Raw genomic sequence first — 21,872 nt, forward strand, 5'->3', positions numbered from 1 at the left:
GCCGCCGTACACGGAAGGTGTGAATGCGGGTACTTTCGTAAATGTACTCGGCTCGATTCGAAGAAGTTGAAGTCTCGACGTTAGCAACGAGAAGAATGAGGGCTCTACCCTGGGCACGAAATTCGAGAAGTAGGGACGGTGCAAGGGAACCGGGGAAAAAACGAGTGGAGGAGTGTAACGTTTCCATTGTTAGACGAGTTTATAATTTGAATAATGGTCGAGCACGGTCGTGGCGACGATTTTTATTGAAATAATAAGAACCGGGGCGTACTCGTGAAAGCTTGTTGCTCGTTCTTACTCCCTTCGCGCGTCACGCTGCACAGAAAACGTTCTAAAAAAGGAAACGCAAGAGGTGTTACGGAGAAATCTGAAACGAATCGAGTCGAGTACCAGTTTCCGTGCAATGTGTCGCTGATTATATAGGCATTGAAAAATTGTATCCGAGCCGCGGAATGGTCGCGTCGTGGCTGCTGTGTAATAACTTGGCAAAGAGAATCGCGGCAAACGGGCCGGAAGGATACAGTCGTTTTTTGCTCGTTCGTTCTTCTGCCTGATTAAAGATGATATTTTGCTCGTGTCGAAACGAAACTTCTGTAATGTATATGTATCCGGACGAGGCGTCCAAAGACTGCGAGTAATTGCGAGTAATTAGAAGTAATGGGAAACGGCAGCTCGCGTCATTAAATCAGAAATCGGTGGCTCATATGATTTACACAGACGATGTTGTACTTACAGCTCGGCGAGTAGCAACCGCCGTCGTTGGCTTGTACAGCGCAGAAAATTGTTTTCCGCGCTGCTGTGCCGGGAAGCACGCGTCGCGAGTAGGAAGCGAGGGCGAGACATCGTTGTCGTCGTTGTAGCTCTCTTAAAAAAGAAGTCAGACACACGTGAAGAGAGTGAGAGGCCCGCGAGCAACAGAGTATGAGCGAAAAGCGGAAAGTGAAGGACAGAAAACGAGAGAGGGGGAGGAAGAGAGCGAGAGAGGGTCGTTGGGTGGAAAAAGACACTGTATACTCCCTGTCGGCGACGCACACACTGGCATAAAAGCAGACACGCGTGTGTTGAAAAGAAAGGGCGTTGTCGTCCGTCTAGCGGGGCGTCTCGTCCCATTGTCCATGCACGCGGATGGGTTGGCTCTTTACTGAAATGCAAGCCGAGGTTTTTTCGAGGGATGGAAGCACGAGCCTGGGACGGAACATTGGTAGAAGAAAGAAGATCATGTACGAGTGAAAAAGAGGGAGAGAGACAGGCGAGGGGTGGCCAGGCGGCTTCGCGACCCCCGACGCGACTCTTCGATTCGAGACAGGCGAGAACAGGCGGGTATGTTGGGGGTGCGTAGGTATTTTCCACCCCCTGGGGATCGCCGGCGGTCCCGCGACGCTCTCTCCTTCCGATTGTTACCTACACCGGTTGCTTGCACTGTTTTAACGTTATTCGAGACAGCTCCCTTTGTCTACCGATACGTTGCGCCTTCGGCGGAATGCCGGCCGAGGGTTCACATAGAAAGAAGCAGAGGGGAAGAGGGATGTAGACGACGCGAAGACAAGGGGGCGGAACACCGTCATTAATTCCACACGTTCCTTTACTTTTCTTCTTTTTTTTCTTCCTCTTCTTTTTCGTCACTCTTCGTTGCTTCTTCCTCCAACATCGACGTCGCGGAGGAGCGGCGCGGACTGGCGTGATCGTCGCGCGATCGTGAATTTTTCATTAAATTAACGCGGCCTGTCGATTCCTTTGGCAGACAGCTTTCGGACGTGATTGTGCTCGGCCAGCTAGGCGCCGACACAGACCAGATAAAAAGTTAGTTCTTCGGCGAGCACGCGAGCGCACGCGCACGTGCACCACACGCTTCGCGCGTTTAAGTATTCATTATTTTGGAGCGTTTCAGACGGACGCGTGTGCTCGCACGTACGGTTTTAATGGCGTTGTGCAGAAGTCGAGACAGCGCTAGCCAGCGGTTCCCAAATTGCTCGCTTCAAAGAGCTTCTCGAAAGAGAACACGTACTGTTTTCGGCGACGAAAAAAAAAGAAGGGCGGGCGGGAATTTCACCGGATTTCGTAATCGAGAACGCCAGCTTTGTTCGCGTTGTTATTTCGACAAAGGAATTTTTGTCGGCAGAAAATACGATTTCGAGGAATGTTAAGCATATATAAAGGGTAGTTAATCATTTCCACGGGACGTTTAATCTAATCGAGAAGATTCGTTACGTGAAATTATGTCGTACTTTGTCCATTCCCCGCGGAAAGTTATAAAATTACACGTTTCGACCGTGACGTAATTAGATTTCATCGTACGTATTATTTCTGTTTTCGTCTGCGTCCCACTAATTAACAATTTCCCACCGGGCATAACCCGACAGCTTCAAATATTTTTGTGTATGGCGTCTTCGATTCTCGGTTATACTCTTTCATGATGATTCATTGTTATGAGTTGTACGTGTTATCATAAATTATTAATAATCCTACCTAGGGGATCTATAAAATAACCAAAACAATATACTCTCGTTACATTATCGTCCAGTTGGAAATAATTCTTCCTATAATCTCTGAAAATGCCGTGCTCGGTTCCGTTTAAATCAAACATCTATATCCTGTGTAACCAAGAATATCATAAAACACGCTAACCGAAGAGATCTATAATTCTCTTTTATTCCTTTCTGTGCGACGCCACGTACGATACGAGATCCCTTACGAAGCCCGGAATTGGTTCACTGGAGGGCACGCGAACTCATGAAAAAAGACAATGGACAGTGTCAAAGCGTAGTCGCCGTGTCGCCCCTCGTACTATCACCGACGGTAATACACGTATCTACCTACTTTCCTCATTCCCAACCCCTCTCGACTATCTGCTTGCCCTCTCCATTCTACACTACCTCGTTCCGTGCGTTTTATTCGTTCCCCGTTCTCCGACACTCTTCACCACCGCCGGACATGGTAGTTCTGTCGATTTAAGATTGTCGAAGTTATAAAGCTTCTCAAGCATTCCCTCGGGTTCGCAACTTTTACTCGAACTTGCTCGATCCTCATTCGTCCTCGTTGTGTCTCCGTTCTTCCATTGCCGTCGTCGCTACTACCATCCCCTTTTTCCAATCGAGATTGCTCACAACGTGTCGAAGGAGTAATTTTCCTGTTTTGTGGCGCAACTTTCTCCCAGTTACTCGCTCATAAATGGCAGAGAGTGTTCCTACACATGTGTACATAAGTCACGGAACACTTTCTAGTTTTAAATATAAGTTTTAACTTTCGTCCAGCAGATGGTCGATTATTGTTGTCACAATTGTGGAATATTCTATTCTATAAAGATAGTAAAGTCGAATAAAAACGTTTTTTTTACCGCTGTGTGGCAACTAAATTACATAAAACATAGAATTCATATATTATAGTTTAGTAAAATCATGATACTTCAGTTTAACCCAGAACTAGAAGTATTTGCATCTTCAGAACGTAGTATAATTTAATCATTGCATCGTTGCATTTTTGTTAATTTACTTCTAATTGATAGTGAGAAGTTAGAAAATGAAGGGGAATAGTCTTGCTGGAATCCGAAGTTACTAGAAAAGTTTGTTTTTATATTCTTGTTTCTACGTTTAATTGCTACGCTAAGTATATCTTTACGAGAGAATCTAGAAAGTTTGGAATTTGTTGTTAGATTTAAACGCGTTTTGAAATTTGGAAGTCAAAATCTCGGAGTTCTTGAACTTTGGAAGTATCTGAACCTTGCAGTTGAGAGGTACAGAAGTTTTGATCCTGTACTCCTATCCATCCTTTAATCGCGCAAGATCTACCTTGAATTTTTTAAAAATTCCCTGGAGAATATCGATGAAACGATTAATTATCTTTATCCCTCTAAAAGTTAAATATTTTTCTGAGCAATGTCTTCAATATCAACTTCTAGATATCAAATATTCTAAATAACTGAAAAACAAGAAATTGAGAATTTTAAGATTTAGATATTAACTCACTCGACGATCAATTTCATCGTTCCATTGAATCTGAAGTTCGTTTACGACAGCACTTGTTTCTTAAATTTCCTTGGTTCCTTATAATATCTTCTAATGCAATATCTTATAATATCTTACGATATATTCGATCTTCAGAAGACGTTTATCTTTTTTGCAGAAATGATAACTCCAGACGAAGCTCGCCGGTCGGAAGTCAGGAAGATGCAACTTCGTTCGTGTAACAGTGTTCTGTGACAGCAATTACCGTGACATGAAGTGAAGAAACGGGTCGTCTGAAGAGACTGTAAAATCCTGGGAAGCCACTGCAAAGAAGCGAGACTTCGTTCTGAAAACTTGTCCGCGAGATAAGACGTCGACGCGAGTAACGAAAAGTGCAACTATAACGGTGAGTAAGGTTTTAAGTTTCATCAGCAGGTCGAATAATGAATCTCGTGAACGAAAAGTCGCTACCCTTCGTTAACTAAAATTATATAATTTTTAATATATTTTTAATCTAATTTTTAATAATATATTAATAAAAATTATTGAAAAAATTTAAACCAATCTCTGATATATATATAATCACCATATATAATCTTATAGATAATAATCATATATAATAATATATGTATATAATAAAATATATAATAATAATCGAAAAGAAAATGATTTCCATGTAAAACGAAGAAAGTTCATACATTTCCATTCGTACTAGTGCGACGATCTTTCGCGTTTTCATTACGTTTATCGACGAATGATTTTTCAATTTCCCACATCTTTGACCCATTGTGACCACAGTCGGGCATATATTCTTGTTTCAAGCCGAGCCAATATCGACGTTTTTGGCAATTGATTCCCGGCTCGCTCGCTGGCGAGCTTTTAATATCGGCGACCATGAATAATTTCTAGGCAACATTCGTATTCCGACACTCATGGCAAACATTCATCACGCTTTGCATTTGTAGTACATAGACCGGTGTGTTTATTTACGGCAAAAGTTGACGATCAACAAAGTACGCACGAAACGAATGCAATCGACGTAACGTGTACGATTGAAATCAAAAAATATTGTAAACCGATACACCAAGTCTGTTCTACAGACTGAATTATCTTTGATTTTTCCTAATTTCGTTAATTCGATATTTCTTGCAATTCCATCGGACTGGGAGCTGGAAAGAGCCTTAAGACGTAGAAAGTTTGTTCGTTAGACACTCCGCGGAAGCCCGTTAATTATATTAAATCAAACTTGTTCGTATTTTCCAGACGCTCTCTTTTCCGTCTGGAAACGCTTTACAACTTCGTTAAACAAAGCTCCCACCTCTCTGTTGCGCGGCAAGTCTGACTCCACAGAGTGGTACATCGACGTTGAACTTTTGCTCTGCGGCGTGTCTATCTTTGCCTGAGTTCGCCTTGTCTGTTTATTCCAAGTAGCCTGCATTTAAAAAATTCCTTCGATCCTCCAGCGAATTCGTAATTTTCATTTGTTTCGTTTCAATTGCACGATTGATAGAGCATAGAGACCACAGAAGAATCTCAACTAGTTCACCCAAGAGATAGTTTCTCTCAGAAGCCAGTCTCAGGACGAACATAACACGTGTAGATATTCAAAGGGTCCTAGAGATCGGCGCATAAAGACGCGAAATAAATACAAATACCTCGTGACGTTGGTAAGAACGAAGCAGGCCAAGAGTGATTTTTTTCACACATTATCGCACAAACGCGAGTGTGTTGCGCACACGAACACTGGACGGAATGCATATGAAACGTCAAATGCACTCGGTACGGTCCATCAAAATGCAAATATCTTTTATCCGCGCCGGTAAAATATGCGTCCGTGGAGAATCAGTATTCAGGCCGAGTACGGCCGATCCGCCCCTATGGTATCGAAACCGGTATGTGTGCACCAGCGTGGATACACACGCCGCAGGGTTACCGTTGGGGCAAAGTAACCCCTCCGAAAAAGACCACGGGAGCCACCCTCTTGGCCAAATCTTTATTTTACGACCGATCTACCGGATCGATGGCCCCTTCTCGATGACAGGCCACGCAGGCTGAATCTCTCGAACGTACCGTAACCAATTTTAATTGATACCACCTCCTCGATGCTCACCGGAACTCTGGGGACAAGTGGATCTCGAACGAATTTCTCTGATGCGACAGTCCATCGACTATAAATCATGGAATAGAATAGGGTTCTCTTTTATCGTTTTAATTTACATTTCTTTATTTTCTGCGTGGATGGTTTTGTGAAGCATACGTTGCCGATATATCGATTTTACTTCTGTTTAAAACGTTCGTTGTTATTAAAATAGGGGTAACTACCCTTAGTTCCTTTGATCAGCAACTGTTTTATTTCGAATAATAATATTTATTTCTCATATGTTTTCATTGTTTTTTCTAGGTTGTTTTGTTTGAACGCACGGAACGTAAAAGCGAGAGTTGCGTCAATAATCAGTAGCGTTACTTAAATAATTGAATTGATGCAGCACATACACCGATAACAGGTTATGCGTGTCGAATCGATACAACATATGCGTCAATAGCATGTTAATGAATGTTGGTTTAGTAGGAACAATACGAGGATGAAGTTATCGAAGCGAATTCGAATTAGTCCACGCGTTCGAATTTTATAGAGAAATTTCGAAAAGCATCTGGATCTGAGATTTACTGGAGATTCGAACAGCTGGAACGAAAACTGGCAGCAGGATGTGCTCGAAAGAGCGAACATCGACCGGTGTTTCTAACTTTCACCTCGTTCTCTTGGTTCCATGAAATTTCATTTCCGTTTCTTCTTGCAAAATAGTTGATGCATTATTGATCGCGTTATATTATCGCGTCATTGCTATTACTATTACCTGCATCGTTTAGTTTTTACATTTTCCCATTGATTTACCTTCGATTGATTTTAATCTTTTCTCTACCTATGAAAACAATTTTCCCCTTTGAAAGATATCGAATTCTCCATCCATGCGGTGAAACATTTTAACGAAACGATTTCAAAATCACGAACGATCCGTAGTTTCCGTGCAACTTCGTATTTATTTGTTTCTATTAGATTTACATTTGTAGGATAGAGACGGTGGAACGTTTCTATTTCCCATGGTAGTTGGACGATGATCGATACACGGACAAAATGTAGAACAAGCGAGCACACTTCTAACCTATCGAACCATATCAATCATTTATGTAAACTCGATAGCAGGACTCTTGGTCCATCGAATAAAATCCTGTAGTCTTTTTCTTCTCGAAGTTCGATATCAAAACCGAACGTTAGCTTAAACGATTAGATCGAGTATTTTGTTTGATCGAATTTATATTTTTATGAGCAGAACCTCGAAGAAAATCAGTTTGTGATTTTCGTTTCCAATCAATGCTGTGAAACTAGAAAAATTCGCGAGTTATTTTGCAGCAGTGTTTTTTGGAATATTTTTTAATTAAACACTGTCAGATATTTTTTAACATTTCCGCAGTTGCAGTATCTTTCAGGAACCCGTTCAATTTCGCGCAACTGTTACTCTGACGTGTTTCGTCTCAAACAAACTATTGGTTTGTAGGTCGAACAACACGGCGTTTTTATTCAGATTAAAAAGGGTTGTGCCTCTGAAAGGGGCGGTTTGCAAGCTATGTTTGTCGAAACATCTTTCCTCGTTCTGTATACAATTTTTCTGCGCTGTTTGCTGACACAGTTTTTAGCGACTCTATGGATTTACGGCGCCGCTTTCCATCACAACGAACGTGCATGCTGTTCCGTGTCGCGTATTGGTAACATTTAATTTCGTATTATTTTCATAAATTATACGAATTCTATCGGTCGTGCGTGTTTGAAACAAACGTTAGCAAATGTCTTAAACAGATTAAAAGTACTATCGGAACTGTTGTGCATTTCGTTACTGACATTTTATTACTTGCAGTTTCTATGCATTTTGCGTGCTAGTTCTTTGCGTGTACTTTAATAGAAAATAGTTATTATGGAAACGCGAACAAAGATTAATAGAAAATTAAAAAATCTGCAGGTTGACGTTTCAGCTTTTTCTAGACCGACCCGATAAAATTTTTACAAAAATTCATTTTCTATCCGTTTACGTGCTTCATAAAAAGCGATTGTTAGACAAAGATTAATAGAACAAAAGCTAATAAGAAGTAAAATGAGGTGTTTGGATTAGCATTTTAGCTTTATCGGCTCTGATCTCACAGAGTTGCTTAAAAAATTCCATTTTTATCCATTTATTTCATTTATCGCGAAATATCTTTTATTTATCTGAAAATTCCTCTTGTCGCTCGTAAACCCATGGTCACTTCGATCAAGCCAATTATCTTTTTCATTATCTAAAAAAAAGCTCAGTTATTAAATCCAACAAAATAGACCGCTTGGAGGATTTTCGAGAGTACTTGACGTCCCAATAGCGAAAGGCTGAGCCCCTTTTTCCGCGGAGATCTCGAACGGCTGGAAGTTCGAGGTCCCTTACGAAAGCTCCGACGAATCGGACGTTTAGAAAAACGGACGATTTTATCGCGAGGTAAATTGAATCGGGCCGCGCTGGATGGCGAGATCGAGAGGGGTGGTGGAAAGTGAACAAGGAAGAAAGGATACGAGCAAGAGAAATACAGCGGCGCATTACGCATCCCTTGTTACCGGTTGTAGTATGTATTTCACGTGTATTTGCATACAAAAGGCCTTCCTTTATGAGTTGGTAGTATTACTGTTACTTAGTATTTCCCAATCGACTGAAGATGCTCCGTTTGCGCGCACACAGCACCAAAGAAATATCGTTCCTTTGCTTGTGAAGAAGAATTGAAACGTTATTGAGAGATGTATTGATCTTCTGCTGCAGACACATCTTCTTCGTATCGAATTAGACTTCTTTAACTTCAAGTTTTATATTAATATTAATATTCTTTTCGATCGTTGAACTTTATTCAAGATTTTATAGTTAAATTTTATAATTTTATATGATAAAAGGTTACCCTTTGATTTGATTTATGAGTGTGCGATTTTTAGATCGTTGCCATTTACATTAGGAATATTACACTGTTACAGTGTTTCTTAATTAAATTTACTTCGTCATTAATCACGATGTTGAGTAAGTTCGCCATCAATCAATTTAGAAATTGTTGCCAGTTCTTACGATAGTTTAACCATATTTCAGGAACCTTATTACGCAATGTTCATTAATCAATTACATCGCATATTACATAATTCTCCACCATCCTATTTTAGCGAAATCTAATGATTCTAATTGTGTAACCGATATTCTGTATTTAGTATGCGTCCTCGGGAAACTACGCGCTTGATATAGTATAATTACATAGATATCGATTCGTTTTACATGAAAAAGTAAAGAATTAAGCCTTACAAGTATTGCAATCGAATGCGTCCAATTATTTAATTGCACGTAATTTGCGTTCTTGTTAAAAGAAAAAAGAAATTATTCCTCGTGCTACGCGTCTACATGATTCGCCATTTCCTTTTCCTGAAACGTAATCTGTATGATTTCTGTGCTTGTCAGGCACTAAAAGCACTTTAAGATTTTTCGTTTTGTTTACCACGCTGCTAACCTTGTTTGCTGGTCGTTTTAAAAGTAGCAGTTCCTAGCCTCCGTGAAACGACGTCAGATAGGAATAAAAAAAAAGAGCGAGGAAAAAAGTCGCTCGCCGTGAGAATCAAGTAATTCTTTATGTATGCTTCGCTATAGGTGAGGCTATCTCAAGTATCCTCGCTAGCTGTGCTAACAAACCCGGTTTTTCCAGAAAATATATGCGCGTAATATTTACCAAGAAGAAATATTATTCACGAAACGAAGTTTTGAAACATGGCAGTCTTGCAGCAAAAAATTTCAAACTGAAGTGACGCAAGAATATTCCAAATATTTGAATTCTCATATCTTTTTGTACTTGCAATATAGAATCAACTAACGCAAGAATATTCAAAATATTTGAACCCTCATATCTTTTTGCACTTGCAATATAGAATCAACTAACGCAAGAATATTCAAAATATTTGAATTATCATATCTTTTTGTACCTTCGATATAGAATCAACTAACGCTTATAATTCAATTTTTAATATAAAATACATTTCGGTTAATTTTAAAATAGCGTTGCACTGTATCTCATTCCTTAACAATGTACATCGTACATTACATTAGAAATCTGCACATTCTTAGTCACACAAATTTTAGTTACATTTTGTAATTTTAACGCATTCAAGACCGATTGCATAGCATACATGCTGTATCTCGCCGCCATAAACGACGACAAGTCAGTATTTTCAGTTAATCTTGAAAAATGCCTCAGTAGGCATAAATATTACTATATACGCGTTGTATAATCTTCTCATTCTTAAAATAATTATCATTACCTTTTGCGTCTTTATCTTTTTGAAATTTTAACTAAAACAATCATATAAATGGGTATGTTATATGATCATTTGACGTCAGAATCACATACCATGACCTCTATCTATTTTTAAATACAAATTATCTAAAACGTGTTTCTTTTTATTCCTACACTGCCGAGTTTCGCTTGCATCTTATTATAAATGCAAAAATGTTTTCAATCATTCGGGAGAGTTTTGTTCAAAGACACCGATCCCGAAAGTGTTAAGGTATACTACTTGTTATATTTTTCGCGGTAACGTATCTTACGTCACAAAAATTTTGAAATTTCCTTCGGTATTTATTATTTATAAATATGAGTTTTCAATTTATCACTATTTTTCCAAATCGTTATTAATTAAACCACGCAGCAAGTCCTCAAAACTGTCATAATTGTGACGATAGACCGATGAGACTAAATCAAATTCCAAACGAATAGTAATTTTGATAACGATTTCAATTTAGATACCGCGGTCGCGGAAAATTACGTTCCCTGATCGATCGATGCTCACCCTTCGTTTTACGATGAAATCGGCCCATGAAAGCAATCGTTTTCGAGGGCATCGAAAAGAGAGAATGCTCGCAGGAGAAAGTATTTTTCACGTGGTGGCCGCCGCTGAAAGTTCCCGGTGAAATGCCCGATTTCGTTCGATTGAACTGCCTCGAACGAGTGCGCTATTTAACCGAACGCCAGTAAAAAGCCTAAATGAGATTCTTCGCCTCTCTTCACCGGCTTGTGGAAAAGCACACGCGCGATTTTCCGGCTTCAGCTATTCTGCATATCCTATTTCGCGGCTCGCGTGCTTTCTCATCTTTGTTTCTCTTTTTCCCCTCCATTTCTTCTATTTTTTTGTACAGCCTTTCTCTCCTCGTTTCTGCCCTTCGTTTCACTTCCGCTCTTCCTACATGGCCGCCTAGTTGTTGCGCGGCACACTTGTATTAATTTATTTCTTCATTATTACACGCTGGTTCGCATATTCGATCCTGCCGATTTTCTTTAAAAAGGAAACAAGAGAAGAGAGGCCGGACGAGGATTTTCACGCGAATTTACGCGTGGCTACGCCGCGGTTAAACGGTCTTAGGAACATATTTTCCGCATTTATGGAAAGCGATATTTATTAAGAACATATATCACGAAGGGACGAGAAGAGACTGCCTCTGGTCGCGTTAAAAATAAAGCCCGCCATCGTTTCATGTGTACCACTTGCTGGGATACCGGATTAACGTATTAGTGGCCAATAACTGTAATTTATTTTTCACTAAATTGTCCAACGTATTTAATCTCTCTTTTTGCACGAGAATTAATTTCGGACGATGGTAGAATATCGGTGTGTACTCTCTTCTTTCTAGTTTTTATAAAAGTGCATTCAACAGCAATTTAAACACGTGCACATAATCTTCCGTATATTAATTCATCTCGAATATTTTGATGAAAGCATGGAATCCGTACACAGCAATTCATAAAACGATAAAAATATAACCACTATCTCTGTTCGTACGAATAAGAGCAAATATAATAAATACGTATATAATAATTTGTACAAAGAGGAAGTAAATGTACTCTTGTTGTGTAACAATGAATATACAATCGATGTCAGCCGAGTAAAAAACTTAACGAATAAAACCAACGAATAAAAGCTGCAGCCACGAGGGACTTAGTTATGGTGGAAAGAAATAACGAAGAAAGTTAAAGGGAGAAACAAGAGTAAAGGCAAAGAACTGTGACTGAGATACAAAAAGCAGCGGCAAGAATTATAAAGGGTTGGGCGTAAAAAGGCAGAACGAAGATGGAGAGCAACAATGAGAGGAAAATGCATATTTTTATTCTGTGGAGAATTTACAATTCAAGTACAAAAGATACAATAGAGCATGACATTACTTTTTTCCGGTAAAGAAAGTTAGACCTGCTGAATGATCGTACAAAGAGCGGCTGCATACACTATAAAAGTTACAATGGAACGTAACCGTAGAATGTAACAATTCCCGCTTTTTATTCGAAATTGTGTCAACGTCACGCGTAAAGTGCTCGATAATTTACGAGCAATTGAAGTTACGATTGCTATTAACTTATTTCACGCGCATTCCACTTTGTTAGCAATTCGAGCGACTAAAACTATGAATATCTTTATATAAGCTGTTTAACTTTTCGACACAGAAACACGCACCGTGTAAATTCCTTATTCAGTGAAAACTCGAAATTAAATAAAGGGAAAACATCAAAGATGTGTAGCTGTTATATCACGTGCAACATATAATAGAACTAGCGATCGTTCCGAGGAATTCATAAACTGTATCTGTGGTTATCAACCCCAGTTATAACATTCTAGCGTAGACACGCGTTATCATCTACCAGCTATCAATAATGGAAGGACCGCCTTGCACATTCGCATCGCCGACGTGACGAAACGGGCAATCTCGTCTACATAAACCTGTAGATTATCACCGAAACTTCCTGTTTTCGAATGGAATATTGTAGTATGCATTCAACACCTTTAACTGGCTATGTTATATCTGTTCTCTTGGCGATAAACTGTTACATTGTCTTCTCGAATAATATTCTTATCTTTACCATTCTCGATAATTGTATTAATTTTAGTAATTTCGTAATTCAGTAAATACGTTATCGATATCGTTATATACAGAACGTCGACAATTTTTCACGTCCAAGGAGGTTATCCAACAGAATTCCCTTTTCGGGAATTTAATCATTCCCATGTACGTATTTCGTTGCGTTCGCTACCGTGAAGCGGAAAGCGCATCTTTCCGTGTTTAACGACGTTAAATTCGCGGTTGATGAGGGTCCCCTTCCAACTTAACGAATTTTCGTCGCATCAAACAGAAATTTCAGCAAAGCGGTCGTAATGGCCTGCGAATTGGCCATATAAAACGCAGTTTACCGTCACCGTGCATTCCCTCCCAGTCGAGTCGTACGTCTGGATTCTAACAATTCCACGAGTTTCGTGGTTCGACCGTGTCGCGACCAGACCGAGCTTTCTGCAGCAATGTTACGGCCGCAAAAGGTCCAACTCGCCTCTGCTGGCCAGCAGTATACATTCGTTATTACATTGGCCCGATGTCGGACGTAGCTCGAGCGTGTCTATCGATCGAAAGAGTGAGAATGCCACTCCGCCGGACGAGATTCTTATCGTTATCCTCGCCACCGTCCGCGGAGAAAGGAATATTATTCCGTCCGCGCATGTTCGAAGGGCCACCGATGTCAAACCACGATCCTTAAACAACTGGTGAGTTCTTAGTGTCCAATACGGTCACGGAGGGGCTGCTTCCCAGCTGCGGAAGCTTCTACGGCTCTTGCCATCCCTTTCTCGCGCGTACTCACTGCCGCTGAACTTCTTCCTTTCCTCATCCGCATCCGAGCTGATCAGAGACAACTGATAGCCGCGCCTCACGAAAGGGGTTTTAATTCCAAGCTGACTCAGCCGCACGCATTTGCCCGGAAAGCAATAAAGTTAAGTGTAAACAGCAGTCTCTGCGAGACGACCCTCCGCCCGGATGGGGTTACGCCTTTCTCTCGTGTCTTCTTCGTCGTCGCTCGTCCACCGTCCGTTCTCCGGTGTCGTGTGACACGCGTGTCTGAGGGTGTTCATGCGTTAATCGTGACTAACGCGAAGGGTTCCTCGGATTTAGAGATACCGGGGCGAGCACGCGCGACGACTCTTCAAAGAGGCGATTTCTTCGCGGGGAAACATGCCACCTCGATTCGTCCGCTCGATATCGATGCAAGAATGCGTCCCTTTCTGAGAGAAATTGTGCATTCAGAGAGAAAAGTGAGACGATATGTCTGGTTGTTTGTATTTGTAAATCTGTTGAAATATTATATCGTTATCCTGCCTTTATGGAAACATCGTAGGAATTGTGCTTGTAGCTCGCGCTATTAGGAAAATTTCTTTCCTTATATCTCGTTCCTTCAATTTCAATCGTTTGTTCTTCTGAAATAATAATTTTGGTGTAAATCCTCCATTTAATTATTCGTAGGTAGTTAATCTGTATCAAGATTTTGGCGAAATTCACTTTTCGGTAGAATCTTCTTCAGTTAGCTCGACAGAGGCTATCGCTAATTCGTGTTAATAAAATACAAATTACGAATGCACTACTTATCGAAGAAAATTTTGTTTCCCTTCTTCTGAAACAACGCTCTTGCTACGAAGGCGCAAATTATTTATTCGTATAAAGCGAACGTTGTATCAAGATTTTGACGAAATTCACTTTAGGGTCCAATTTTCTTAGGGTAACCTGACAACGCAGAGGAGGGATAGCATTCGTGCGTGTTAATAAAATACAAGCCACGAATGCATGTAGGCTTCCTATACGAGCTGATCCCAGTTTGTTAGATTCTATTCGATATTTTCAAGGCTGTGACACGCATGTTAAAACGGTAGCACGGAACCTCCCCGAAACCGTGGATCGCTTTCAGTGGCAATAACGGACAAAGAAAAACGCGGAACATGCGAGACACATAAATATGGCCCCTGTTCGGCGGCATTAGGAGCTTATCGTTATTCTGCACACGTTGGCCGTTCGTCGCAGCCCACAGGCACTAACTACTTGCGTTACGAGTCGACCAAGAACCTCCCCCCGTAGATAAACAACAAGGGGGAACGACCACCACCATCGTCGCCCTTCTACAGAGCCTACCTCTCGATAGCTATAAGCATTTAATTTGCATAGAAACGCGACTAACTTTGGCTATTAAACGTTCTGCGCCTTGAGGCTCACGCCAGCTTTCAATTACTCGAACAGCAAATCCTTGAATTCACCCGTCTCCCTTATTGCTAATCCACGAAGGATTGTTACCGGCTGATCATTTCAGTACACGGTGACTCGTGTACTATCGAGCTCCGAGAATATCCTTTGACGATCCTCGAGTATTTGCTCCTCGTGTTTTTTATAATTATATTATCCAAGTAACATGCATAACAGAAAAAAGCTTAGTTGATGAGAATTCGTATCTAAGAAGGATCAAAGTAATGTGTGTCGGAGATAGAGACTGCAGATATTTATGAATTTATGGGAAATTAGATTAATACACAAATATAAATAGTATAGAAAATATAATAAGTATAGAAAATATCCAAAATAGAGTACTTACAGATTTATGATATTTAAAGCGTGAAACATTTCTATTTAGGTCCCACTCTTTAGTTGTGTCCATAAAAATGTGCATTTGCAGAAATATCTGTGGTTCATTTATAAATACTCTATAATTGAAAATATTTTTTCGAATGCGATTTAGAAATTTTTATATTCGAAAGCAAATTTAAATTTAGAAATCTCATTCAACGCTAAACAGTCTTGGGAAAATATTCTCTCACTTAAAAGAGAAAATGAACCAACCTGTTATATATAAGTACAAACACCGTGTTACTGTATTTAGTTCGATAGAATACGATCTACTCGAATCAGTTCGTAGTACTACGACTATTAGAAATTACCTTTAATTTCGATCAGGATACAGGTATACACACCGCAAATAGTGGTTTTCAGACCTCAAATACCGAGTCCCTGAATCCTGGATCTTGCCACTACTCCCGCAAAGTTGTGAGACCTTATTCGACAAAACCCTCGATTCGAGGAACATGTCTAGTCCAACATGTAAAACTTCGACCGCTAAGACCTTCTATATGTGGAACCAGTCCCGAACTGCCAAAGGATCCCGGTCCTCAACCGCATCAGCCGCGCAGCCGGGGTTCCAAGGACTGGGTTGCCCAGGATTACTTGAAGATTATAAAAGCATCAGTGACGATACCTCGCAACTTTGAGACCTACCACGAACTACCTCGATAATCGTAGGTCTTCGATTAGTAAGATCTTGAAAATATGGAACCCGTTTGATGCCTCCCTAACTGCTACGTGGGTGGAAAGATGGCTCGCACAGATGTGTCCCATAGACAGCATAAGGGCCAGAGATATATTGTGTTCACTCCTCTTTCACTGTGTGGATGTAGATGCTCTTAACCAGTAATGGAAATTTGTGTACTATGTTTTTAATATTGTTACAGAAGAATGTAGTTCTATTACATAACATTATAAACCATTAGCTTTGCGTTTCTTCGACTAGTAAATTTTCTGCTTTGAACCACCGTGTTAAGTGATTAGAACCTATAGTTCTGGTTACACGTGATTCCGATAGCAGGAGGTTCTCGACATTCCACAGTTCTGAGATCTGACAATCCGGCGTTGGATTAAGCGGTTCCTAGGAAATAGGATCGCAAAGCTTCTGAAACCTCAAGATCCTATTAATCACGCATTCAACCTAGAAGCATCTCCTAGAAGTAATTATTTTATATTTTTTAATTTATCTATATTTAACACCGCAGTCTTCGTACTCATCTCTCTGACGGCTAAATTTTCCGTGATACGTGAGATATTAAATATGTTCAACTATGATTGCAATGTTTTAGAAACTTGTATTCCCTTAGAAAGTTGTATCGTCTTAGAAACTGTATGTACCTGCTCTGAATGGAATAAATACCTTTCATGATTATAAATTATAGAAGCTAGAGTGTTATGAAAAATGTCATATCGTTTCTCCGTCAAACATTTTCAAAAATTGTTATGTATTTTTCTCTCTGCTATATGCGTTTTTATATTTCTTAAGTTTATAGGTTGTTATCCCAAAAACATTAACCCAATCAGTTTTATACAATAGACCTGTTTCTCGATATTCTACTATACTTTCCCAACGCGTTCCTACGAAATGTTATTTAATTATTTATGTAAAAGTATAAGCCAGTATTTGATGAAGTCTAGTTCAGAATACATATTACTTAAATTGCTGTGTCTGCTACTATTTCTGGTACGAATGTACGTTTTCTTTCACCTCCCGACAAGATGTTTATTCACCATAAGTGGCGGCTTCTTGCTGCTTCAACTTCGCCATCCTTCGGTATTGTGAATAGCTACCGTGATGGCTCTTTTCACGAACTACTTTCCATCATCCGTTATCACTCTGAGCATCTGTGGCCTCATTTGCAACCATGTATGGGCTGTTCCGCCCAGTTCTTTTCCCTTCTTCGTCTTTCTCTCTTTATTCGTTTCTTCGGCTTTCTCAACTTCTCGCCCGTTTAATCTCACTGGCTTTTCACCGAACGAAAACTTTTTCTTCTTCGACTTTTCTTTCCTCGAACCGAGCCTTTTCATGGAATACTGCAACTCCGTTCGTATTCCTTCTCTTTTTCCTGCATGCATCCGATATGAAATCTTTTTTATCCATTAAATTATATTTTGCGCTATAAATTTCCACTATTAACGTCGATGAATTTCGGAACTGCGATCTATAATTGCTTTTCGTAAATCCCACGTTAATTGGTAAGCTACGATCAGGCGTGCAATTGGACATCGAACAACCTGCACCTAACTGTAGTCATGTGTATCTAGCGTATGATTTACCTCGTCTCTCGTATTCCCTTGAATCGCACACTGGCACACTATAGTATTTCAACATTTACTATAGAAAACTTCCGTGTGCATATTGAATACGTTATATAAAACACTTTGAAATTCTGTTGGCAATGTGTTGAGATACCATTGATTATATTATTCGGATTTGAAACCAATTTGAAAATGTATCTATCTATGTATGTAGAAATTACAAGATCATTGAAAAAAATTAATGTACGGACAAATAGACATTTCAAACAGATAAGCGTCAAATATAGTTCCAATGCATATTCATGTAATAAATATTAACCATTTAAATACTTTTGATCGGATATCCAAACGTGTACTTTCCTGGGTCTGTACGTACAACAAGTGTGTACGCATTAGAAATATGCCTCTAATACAGGTTTAAGCGTGTGTTAAATTTCCAATGTACAGGACAACGTAACGTATGTGAAGAGCATCGCAATCCCGGTGTCGTCTCTAGCCTGGCGGCATCAAAGCTTATATTGCTGGAAATAGGGATGTCTTGGAAAGGGTCTAGCGATAGAACAACTCGTAAACTGCCGCTATTCCGTGTCATCATCGAACTTGTTTCCGCCTAAGCAGGCGTTTTGAAAGCGGGAGATTGCACGGCCCAATTGAAAGGACGGCTGGTGCAGGAAACAGCGGCCGTAGATATGGAGGCGGAAAAAAGTTGGCGATTTACATGTGCAATTTTCCGCGAGGCCAATGGACGCACGTGCGCCGCGTTACGACCGCGTTCTTGCCTCCTGTTACGCGTTACGAAAGTAGCTTCGTATTTCCAGGCGTAATCGGCGTGGCCATTTCGCGTCGTCGAGTTGAGATCGTCGTCGACGCTTTTCTTCGATATAGATAAAGTGTGTAAAATATAGATAAAGATATAAAGTGTGCTTATTACCATTATTATTGGATGATAACGTTGCATTAATTTTCGCGAAATTATCGGTAATATCGGCTCGATAACGCGAGAAGCCGCCTTGACGATGGCGTGAATTGCAGAATGTTGGGGACGACCAAATGGACTCGAAACGAAGGAGCAACGGTTGTTTGCTTGGCGCGGGAATGACACGAGTACGCGTGAATTTTCGACTGGAATCACAGTGTACAGGCTCTCAAGGAAACACTAGGAGTCCGCTTTTAATTGCGTTTACGAGCTTGCGTTGCTACTTGTCGTCGTTAATTAAATTACATTTACACGACGAGACTTGGACAGAGATTCGAAGAAAATATGCATAAACCTGAAACGTAGAGTAATTGGTGGCTTTCAGCTTTGATTCGGCGGAACGTGCGAAATGTCGCTTAACCTTTAAATAAATGCGCTTGCCGTGATGTGGGTCGTTACATACAAAACATGGTAAACATCGCGGTACGTGCCCTGGAAAAGAATTTTGTCCTAGAATTTGGCTTTATCGTTATTGCAAGATGTTATTACTTTTATCTGGTTGGTATTCTCAAGATTATTTACATTTTCTGTATTCTTTAATACGAATGTATTTATATCGCTTGTTCTACGTGTGGTATTTATTTTTAATGCTAGGAATTTATTTATTTCTTTTTTGTAACTTTACAAATTGTATGCAACTGCGTATATTAAACTCGGAAATAAAAATATTACTCATAAATAAATACACAGTAATATCGTTTAAGCAATGTATTATATTTTTTGCGGAATTATCATGATGTAATTGCGTTATTTGCTCAAATGAAACTTTTAAAATGAATGCAAATTATACAATCGTTGCATGCGTTCTATATTATAAGACATTATCTTATTAAACAGTTTGCAAACAAAATTTTACCAAACCTGATAAAAGTAGTCGTTAAAATATTGGACTAATTTTTACAACAATCTTATAATAAACTACCAAATAGAATTTCTTAAAACTTAATTTAAATTATTAACATCAAGAGAGGAAACCTAATATTTCCATGAATTTTTGAAATATTTCGTACTAGAAAACCTGCCCGAAATATCTATAATATTAAAGCGCGAATACCCAAAACGCGTTTCCTTTTTCCCTTTCCGGCAATAAGTCTTGTCTCCCTCCGCCATACGTTAAGCATTGTCACAGTGCGCGGCGGAACATACCGAAATCGGGGCAACTTAGAGATATTCTGGGCAGGCCTCCGATAACTTTTACGCACCCTCGGTGCTTTATAAGCGCGTACGCGGACCGGCAGAAATGGTTTTACATATATCACATCGGTGAAATTCGATAAGGGTAGAACGGTGTTCGCGTGGGGTGGAGAAGTTCTCTCGTGGCCTGGGCCGACTTGGAGCTTTTTCAAGCCCTGGTAAGCTTAGTCGATTAACGGGAAAAGCCCGTGTGTACGTGGTTCCTCCTGTACTACGAGAGAGCGAGACTGGGAAGAAACGCGACTGGTAACTCCGTCGTCCGACGAACATGAAAATTGTACGTAGCCACAGCACGACCACCTTCTTCCAACGCCTTCTCTACCTGCGCCATCCACCTCACGTGCAGACCACGATGTCTCTGGTCTTTGCAAGGGCCTGGCTAGAACTGAGGTTTCCTTTAAATATTCATTCCGTGTAGCGGCTCTGCCCTGCCCACTTTAATGTTCTCCCGTTATCCCAGACACTGTTCTGCTTTTTGCATATGAGCGTCAAGCTGCGTGTATTTTTTTTTTCTCTGCCTTTTCTAACCAGGGCTGGGAGAAGAACGAATGAAGGAAACTCTGGTACGCGGGGCGAGGGACTCTACAGACGCGAATATCCCCAAGGTACAGATTTAATATTTATTCCTACGAGAGGACGCTCGTTGCCTGTACGAAACTTCTGTTCGCCGTTATATTTCTACCTTCCCTGAGACCTTCCCGTGTTCTCTCGTTCGTCCTAGTCCCTTGTGTCGTTCGAGCTGTATATTTAACCCTGACGCGCTGCCACTCGCGAGCTAATCCGTGTCCTGACGCTCGTTCTTGCATATCTTCCTCGTCGTTTGCAGTGGCTCGAAGGATAGTGGGCAAGTTGATTGTAGCAGCGATGGAAGTTTGCTGTGAGATCGAATATCTTTATGTTGTACCATGTACGTGCATGAAGTTTGGAACAAGTGTATTAACGTTATTTATACGAGTATAGTTTTTATATACGAATTAATACGTAGTGATATACGTATTTGCATACTTTTAATCATAAAGGAACGATAAAATATTTATTTCAGCCTGTAATGTAATCGTTACTATTTTTTATACTTTCTTGCTATCTTAATGGTTTTTAACACTTGGTTTTTAGCACAGAAATTTATTGACTGATCTAATAGAAACAACTTACTTTATAATTATTTATATTCAACAATGAGTAAACGAAAAGTCGAAATGATTATTCATAAAACATAAAGAATATGCCGAAAATACATCAACGTTTCAACACTCAAATAAATATTCAAACAAACAGATAAACATATCCTATTAAATCATACTTCACGATAAAGATGATTACATATATAACTCGCACTGCCAGCTCCTCCATTTCAAATAATGCAATGGCTTCATTTTCCCTCCGAATTCAATTTGCTCCTAGAACATACTACGCAAGATCTTATACGGCGGTTTTTCGCCAGGTGTAGTACCTTTACATTCGCAATGACGACGTTCTATCAATACTTTACTTCTCGATGGTTTCATCTGTTCATCGATCCCACTTGCAACTCAACCGTTCCTAGGTACAAAAGATTTTCATGTTTTTGCTGATCTACATTTTCACATCCCCGTAGATAGGTCGCGAAACAGTCTTCTGTTCGAACCTTTGATATTCAACAAATCGATGGTAGTAACTATCGTGTAAACGCATACACTGTGTGTCTGGAGTTGCATTGCGGCCCCTGTGATGGCCCAGCTTTGGCAGTCCTTGAGCATACTCGTGCACACACGCAAGCGGTTGTAATCGTGGCGCGGTCTCAGGTGCAGCGTGACCGACCCATTGACACGTAGGCGTCGTTAAAGGGAAAAGGCAATCGTGTTTCAAAGGAGCCATTATTTCGGCGTCGTGGCACACCGGTAACACCGGTGCGCATCGGCTCTTCCTCAGTGACATCGCTTCCGCTTTCATTGCCTTCTCTTTCGGGCAAACCGACGCATGGCATAGCGCTAGGGGTGGCGCGGCACGGTGTAACGCGAC

At 40.3% G+C, this 21,872-nt stretch overlaps 1 protein-coding gene across 3 annotated transcripts in view; it reads left to right on the forward strand.

Moving 5' to 3' along the window:
• The window catches only part of LOC100747772 (semaphorin-2A), a 564,473-nt gene that overhangs the window by 119,689 nt on the left and 422,912 nt on the right, over positions 1-21,872 (forward strand). For all 3 annotated transcript variants that reach the window (XM_012386839.3, XM_012386840.3, XM_024368287.2), the window contains exon 2: positions 4,120-4,347. The gene's annotated coding sequence lies outside the window, so the exon portion shown is untranslated. The remainder of the gene's footprint in view (positions 1-4,119; positions 4,348-21,872) is intronic.

This window comes from Bombus impatiens, unplaced genomic scaffold (genome assembly GCF_000188095.3).
Source record: "Bombus impatiens unplaced genomic scaffold, BIMP_2.2 scf_0418, whole genome shotgun sequence".
Lineage (NCBI taxonomy): Eukaryota > Metazoa > Arthropoda > Insecta > Hymenoptera > Apidae > Bombus > Bombus impatiens.